Consider the following 7,709-nt stretch of genomic DNA (forward strand, 5'->3'; position numbering starts at 1 on the left):
TGCACGTCCAAAAATAAAAGAAAAAGAATTGCATTGCAAATGTTCTCACTGTAGTAGAAAGTAATGAAAACAGACAAGAATAGAAAAACATCCTCGTTTTTTTGTACCAGCACTAGTTATATGTCGGTCATAAAAACAAAGCTAAAAGCAAGTCTCTGATCTAGCCCACACCACTCACAGCTAATAGTTGAGTCATGCACACCAGATGAGGGGTGGAGATAGAAAATGAGTCATCGTTGGGGTCATGTAATACGTTTTGCAACATCGAGTATTTTGGCTCACAATGTCATTAAGTGAGTAAAAGGACCATTTGTTTGATTATTTCTAGATATCGTCGGCGTTGGTTGACATTAGTGGTTGAACGTAGCTCCGCCTCTCAACCAGATGCATCATCAATTCATCCATCTTCATGTACATCTCAAAGTTCTCTACGTTTCTCCTCCAAACCCATTGAGCAACCATGTTTGTTCCTTTGTCTCACCCTCTTATGTTCGTGCTCGTCGAACCAATCTTTTGCAATCCACTTCTTTAAGTGAAGACAATGGCGACAAGGTCGTTGCTTACTCTAGATGGCACACGAGTTTCTCTTATGATATGGGCGTAGCAAGCGTACATGATGATAAGCAAAGAACTACCGCATAGGGAGAATAGTTGACACCCTGGAGTAGGAGTGAGAGTCATGGTGTCATCACGAGCCAGGGAGTTCTTGATGTAATTCTAGCGAGGCCTTGGTACTTCCCGGTGCCTTCTATGCCCATACCGATCAAATTCATTTCCTCTGAATGCATTGCCACACCAATGCATATATTAGCTAGGACTTTCTAATTTGAAGACACGGAAGTAAAATGGGAAGTAAGCTATGCATTTGCTCAGGGAAGTTACGCTCCTTATAAAGACATGGATGGTACGCAGTGACATGAAGCCATTGGTCTCTGGTAGCTAGGTAAGAGTCCCTTAGTTATGAGCTTGTTGCTTGGATGGGTCCACACACCTACAACTACTAGTTAGCTTCAAATAATTAGTGAATTTTCTTTCCATGAACAACTCAGTGCATGCAAATACCTCTTTGATCTTTTTCTAATAGACTGACAACCCAAGAGTGAAAAATTCAAAGGTTCTCGTCCCCTTGCCAACGAGGGAAGCTACTCAGGAGTAACTATATCCAAGCTACAAATAGACCATACCATTCCACGAAATAGTATCACGCAAGTCATGTATTGCTAAATCCTAATAACCTAGTTATTATAATCTAATAACTATACTGGTCATAATTTACCCATGAATGAAAAGGCTGTAAAACATGTCGATATACGACGATCAGTGGTAAAAAAACATGTGGACGATCTTCTGATGACTAAGGCAACAGTGAAAATAAATAGATCAAGTTATTGTACCAATCTCACATTGTCAATGCTTGCAGCGGTCGTGAAATATCGTACTACCTCCTTTCACAAAGGGATGTCGCAGTTTTATCTAAATTTGATGTATAAACATCTACATTAAGACAAATCTTTAATATGCTTTTATAAACGGCATTTCGCCATCCCTCAATGGCATGGTAATGGTTCCATAAAGCTTCTAGTAGTAACGTGTATGCTCTGCAACGAATGCGTCTGCAATGGTTCGATCGTGTGTGCACATGTACACACACTGCAGGCTGCCGCATGCGGGTTTTGTACTTAGCGTGATGTACGTAGCTTCGAACCGCCGTGGAAATTAAGCCGCGATCGACGATGCATGCCCTCCCGCTGCCCACGCGCGTCCGCGTCGTCTTTCGACGTTTGCGCAACTGTCCGAGCGCGGCTGGCGCCAGTCCCATTAATTAGCTTATGGACTCATTGTATCTTGAGAAGTGTGATGTTATAGTAACTAGCTATGTTACTCCATTCCCCTCTCTCCTCATTAATTCACCGCCACATAAGCAAATTTGCTGAGTTGGACACTTAGTTACTAGTGAAGTTACTCCCACTATGAGTAGTCTGATTGGACTCGCGCGGTACATGGACAGATCGAGATTGACAGCTATATATAGCAAACGCGCCCGCACGCCCTGACTTTGAATACTGCGCTGAAAGTAAGGCTCCAAGACGAAACAGAAGCGGCAGCTGGTCTGCCTGCAGATAGCTAGGTTCATGCACGCGCGGCTGATTGGGTCTCTTTCTTGGTCAGGGTCAAAATATTGGATCTGTGGACCAAAGTCAAACCAACGGTGCAGATTGTCGGCTTCTTCCACCTTCTTCTGCCTAGAGGATGGATGATCTAGAAGGATGAATGAACAGGTGAACGCGAGGTTACATACACGCATAGTATGCTTGAAGCAAGAAGTTGATGATATTCAAAGATATGCCGTTTCAAGTGCGTCGATGCATGCGTATTAATTCTCCACAAAAGTAATAAGACGTTGCATAGCAACATCTAGCTAGGTAGGTAGTAGCATTGCAAGAGGCTTCCTCCCGTACAACCCCTTCCCCAAACTAAAATTAATTTAGGCTATTGGATAATTAGCTAATTAATTGTGAGCTCTCCTAAGCCTCTATTCAAATCTAGTATGCCCAGGTTTAGGTATATCGCTCAGAAGACAGCCCGGTGTTAGCACAGACAGTCCAACACGTGAACAAAGATCCAAATATTACCGGTCTGTCTCCTCAAAACACGTTTTCGTTCCGCTATATTAATATAGCAACCAACCGATACAATATCGAGACCAATGCTGGAGCAAACTGTATAAGCACGTCCAAGAGAAAACATAAAAGAAACAAGAAGAGAAAATAAAGCCGACAACAGTGGCTCGACGAAAACAACGATGACTCACAACCGTTGCGTCCTCTGGAGAATTACCACCCCACGCCTAGCACTGTGAAGCGTCTCGTACCAAGCAACAACTTCAAGAAAGAAAAGCGACGATGCTGATGTTGCTGCCCGGATAGAACCTAGGGTTTCCCCCGGTATGCTATGGGAGGTGGGGAGGAGGTACACCGACGCCCTTCAGGAAGGATGGCGACAACCACAGGCGCCACCGCGTCGGTGCCGAGCATGGGCGGAGCTAGACTTATTCAAGGGTATGCAATGAATACCCAATAATTTTTGCCAAAATGAATCAGTTCATAATCTCATGTATGCCTGTCTCTATGCATTGGCGGCGTTTCTCTGTGTAGAGCACAGCAAAACTCAAAACGTACAGACCCCGAGACCTTCCACTTACTGTGATCCGTACATGGGCATAACTCCACTTTGGGCTGATCTGCTATTCCCACATTCCAGATTTTTTTCCAAAAATAGCCGGCCAAAGTGAATATAACAACGCTGCATCTTCCTAATAGCTCCTCACTACCGACGTGAGCTAACATGGTATATTATTATTGTTGAATTGTAAGATAGTATTCAGTGGTGGGTATATGAATATGTCTATTGTTGATTTGTAGGTGTTAAAATGAAGAGATAAAGCCTGAATTTCTCTTTGTTTTTGCAATGTGACAAAATATTTGGAGACAGTATCAGATGCTATTGTACAATATCATAACTTATAATATTGTTGCATTGCAAAAAAAAAAAATCACAACTTTGCATACCCAATGCGAAAATCCTGGCTCCGCCACTGGTGCCGAGACGGCAGGGATTTCTCATGACCCCCAAACAACCACATCCTCGGACGGTTGGTAGCACTCCACCAATCTTGCACCCACCAGAATGCGCCACCACAGTTGTGCAATCATTGCTATCGTCTCACCGTGACCCATGTTGCAAGGCCGGTAGGATCGATAAGAAGAAACAACAACAAGGGGCGGCATCATAGCAGCACGCGGGAGGGACCGACCTCCACCGCCGATGGCGGTAGCCGACCGGGTGCAGCAGCCGAAACATACCAGGCCCTTACTAGCCCGGCCGAGCCCAAGGTGGGCCCGTAAAGTACCGCCGCCGTACTACAGCAGGCGCGTCGCCGTCTCTGCTACCCCTGCACCAGTGCCCACTCCTCCATCCACCAGGGGCACATCCACCACATTGAGGCGGCCCGCCCAGGTCTAGACGGGGCCTACCTGGCCCAGATCTGAGCCAGGAGGGCGTCGCCGGCCGCACGACGGCGACCAGCCGGCCGCGCTCAACTACCACGGTACCCGGCCGCCAAGTAGCCGCACATCGCCACCTCAGTCACCTGGTTGCACAGGACCACCGCCAAGCCAAAGCTCACCTCTACTGGCCACCAAGCGCCGCGTTGCCGCGCCACCAGGACCAGCCGAGCCACCTCCACCGCGCCGCCAACTCCACCTGCGTTGCAAAGTCGGCTGCCCGCGGCCCGCGCTGCCCCTAGTCCGCGCCGCCCTCAAAGGTCAGCTGCCGCCAACCAGGACGGGCGCCCACCGTTGCCGCGCAGCCCATCATGCCGCCAACCTCCTCCCGCGTCGCCATAGGTGGAGTTGACCGCGCTGCTGCGCCCAGCGCCTCACAGTGCCCCAGATCGGAGGAGCTGGCCCGCACCAGACCCAACCGCGCAAGGGGATGAGAGCTCCCCGCCGGCGCCGGCCGGGCTTTGCCCAGTCGTGCCCTCTGGGGCGGCGAGGGAGGAGAACGGAGGGAGAGGGGACCGGGGCTAGCGACGCTAGGGTTTCTCCCGGCCGCTCATGGGAGCGACACGGGAGATGACCTCTCTTTTTAAAAAAAATTCAGCAGGAACGTCTATTACCGGTCTGTCTAGCGAAAAGGATTATGGAACAGAGTAATAGCATAATCAAATCGGGCAATGAACTAATCTAAAGGTATAATAGATGCCCCCATAGGGGGTTTCACAGCGATTTGAGATGCTGGCCGTCAGATCGGGATCCTTGAGCGCATCTCGGTCGTACGTTCGCGGTGAATTTTTTTCACCATCCCAACAGGACAAAACCTAGACTACTTTCCCCACCAATCCACGCACAGCCGCCGCGCCCCTCCCGCATTCGTCATGCTCCTCCTCCTCCTCTCTCACCCAATCCCCACGTTCGTCTCTCCCCAATCCCCTCCAGCTCCACTCCCCATCTCCTCCCCCACCACATCTCCTGATTTTCTCCTTGGCTCGAGCCGGGGGAGGCGCAGGGTAGTAGGCGGGGAAGATGCAGACCGATGCGGAGCTCGACATGGGGAGAAGGCGGTGAAGATGCGGATCGAGGCTGAGCTCGACTGGGGGAGCAGGCGAGGAAGGCGCGGCGGAGCTCGAGGTGATTCCCTTCCCACAACCTCCCTGTTCCTTTTCATGGGGATCATCCCTTTGCAGCCCGACCGCGATGTGCCGCCGCTGGTGAGAACCAGGAGGAAGAGGTGGACACAGAGATGGAGATGGAGGGGAAAAAAGAGGGTGAGGGTGCATATCATCTTTTGTCTTCTCTAAGTTATGTTGCGTGGAGCTCATTCCCATCTTAATGATCTATCTGCTACCATCAGGAGATGGTATGAAGCCAAGATGGAGGGGATTTTACTTCGCCCCTCTCTTAGGCTCATTTCATATCCTCCTCACTGAAATCTTTTCCTGGGACTGAAGAAACGGTGGCTTCCTCATGTCTCAATCAACTCCAGCAGTGGCTGAATTTCATGTAACCAGACAACCAAATAAGTCTTGTGACCATTCAAGTTTTGTTGGCCAAGAGGCACTACATGCAGATTTCTGCATTTTTCTAAATCAATAACTCCTGAGCTACTATGGATTTTTTTATGAAGTATCTTCTTTGAATATGATGATTTTTTAGTCTGCATAAATAATAAAATATCTAACTTAACGTTGTTTCTAGGATACTGAACTGTTTTGGAAGCTCTACAAGGAAGATCCAGCAACATGTGCCACTCTAATGAAAATTTCAGTCGGTGTTGCATCTATCCATCCGTAGGTAACCATCTCCTTCACGTCTCCCTTTTTATTTGCTACCTAAAATCCTCACTCGACAGTGAACTAAGTATATATACACAACTCGGATTTTTTTTAATTTGTTTGGACAGGTTGATTTCTTCTGTTTTTTGTGGTGGTTTCAGGTTACTGTCTTCAAATGCTTCTATTCTATTGCTTGCTAAGCATATGCATACTGTGGTCATGTATATTTGCCCGGAACACAAGATTTGTCCTTTTGGCTTTGGTGTCTTGGTCTCCTCTAAGTCTGAAGGATATTTTTTTCTCATCTCATGGAACCTACTCGTGATCTGTTTACGGGCTAATGTAAGTGCTTGTCGTTTTTCTCACATTTTATCATGCTTAGTTTCTTGCATGTGGATTTTGTCGCAATGGTCTACTGCCGTTGTTCATGAACTACTGAAACTAGATTATTTTAGCCGTGAAATGACCTTTCTGATTCATTGCAACAATTCCTACAGATTCTGCAGTCAAGCCTTACAGGAATGAAAGAACATACCGTTTATGTTTTTTTTATGATTTTGGGGTTATGCAGTTGAGCCCTACAGGTAGCCTCGTATTGTTCATTGTAGATGTATGAAAAACAACCAGGCTTCAGTTAGTCGTACAGCCCCATGTATGTTTTTTTTTTTTGCATTTCTCCTAAATAAGGTTGCTTTCCGGTTAGTTATACTATAAATAAACTTGAAACTGGTCTGTTGGAAAATATTACAACTATGCATAATTATTGTTTCATTGGAGCAAAATTACAGAGCTTCAAATAGAAGTGTCAGTAGATGAAAGTTAATGCCACCAAGTTATTGAACAAGCAACAACCACCTTTCATTACTGTTATATCTCTGAGAGTTGCAGAAGCCGACACACTTCAGTGCCCAAACCATGCGCGAAAATATAAGACACATTTTGTGAACTCCCTTTGGTTATGTTTGGAAGAAAGCGCTAGATTGTCATATTATATTTTCTACACTTCCATGAAATCTTAAATTTGCCCCCGTTTCAGGTAAACATTATTCTTGATTCAATGTTTCATGAATGTATCTTATTATGAGACAGAATGGATAGTCGTGTGGATGCAATGCCATAAATGATTCACTCTTATTTTTAGTTTGGTTCCAAGTTTAGCCTTCCAGGACCGTCCATGTTTTCCTTGATCCTCATAGTAATATCCACACACAATCTTTTGGTTTGTTGCAGCTATGAAGAAAGAAAGAATTAGCTTAGAGCGGAAGGTATATTTCAACAATTGGGCATTATTTTCGTAAACTGCTATGTGATACTTACCTACAGAAAAACTTATTTTAGAAAGTCCTATACTAATCCTAAAACATAGTACGTTTTTCATGTTTAAATATGTGATAATCCTCTTCGTATGTTTTTTGTCCTCTTTTTTCTGTGCTTTTCCTTTTCACTATTCGCGCAAACTTTATTTTTTGGGTGGATTAATTGTTAGTATGTTTCCTTTGGTTTGTTGCATCATTTTCAAGGTAGTGGTCCAAAGCTGAGAATAATAAGGAATTGATTTTCAGGATTTTGGTCCACAAGAGTATTTTGGCACAGTTTTGGCATGTCGACGCTAACACACATTACTGAAATTGAAAGCTTCCTTAGAACCTTAGATCATAATTTCAATAGGCTTGTCTAACTATTTGTAGTTTATAATCTAATTATAGTCAACCCTGATTTGTGTTCAGATCGATGTGAAAGGAATATGTAATGACCAGGAGGTCAAATCTCGCTCTGTCTATACAACATATCATGTTTCTCAAATTTTAATAATACTTCTCTTTCTGCAGATCTCACACATTTGAAGGAGGTGCGGTTATCTTCTTGTAGAATTACA

Source organism: Lolium rigidum, chromosome 6 (genome assembly GCF_022539505.1).
Source record: "Lolium rigidum isolate FL_2022 chromosome 6, APGP_CSIRO_Lrig_0.1, whole genome shotgun sequence".
Lineage (NCBI taxonomy): Eukaryota > Viridiplantae > Streptophyta > Magnoliopsida > Poales > Poaceae > Lolium > Lolium rigidum.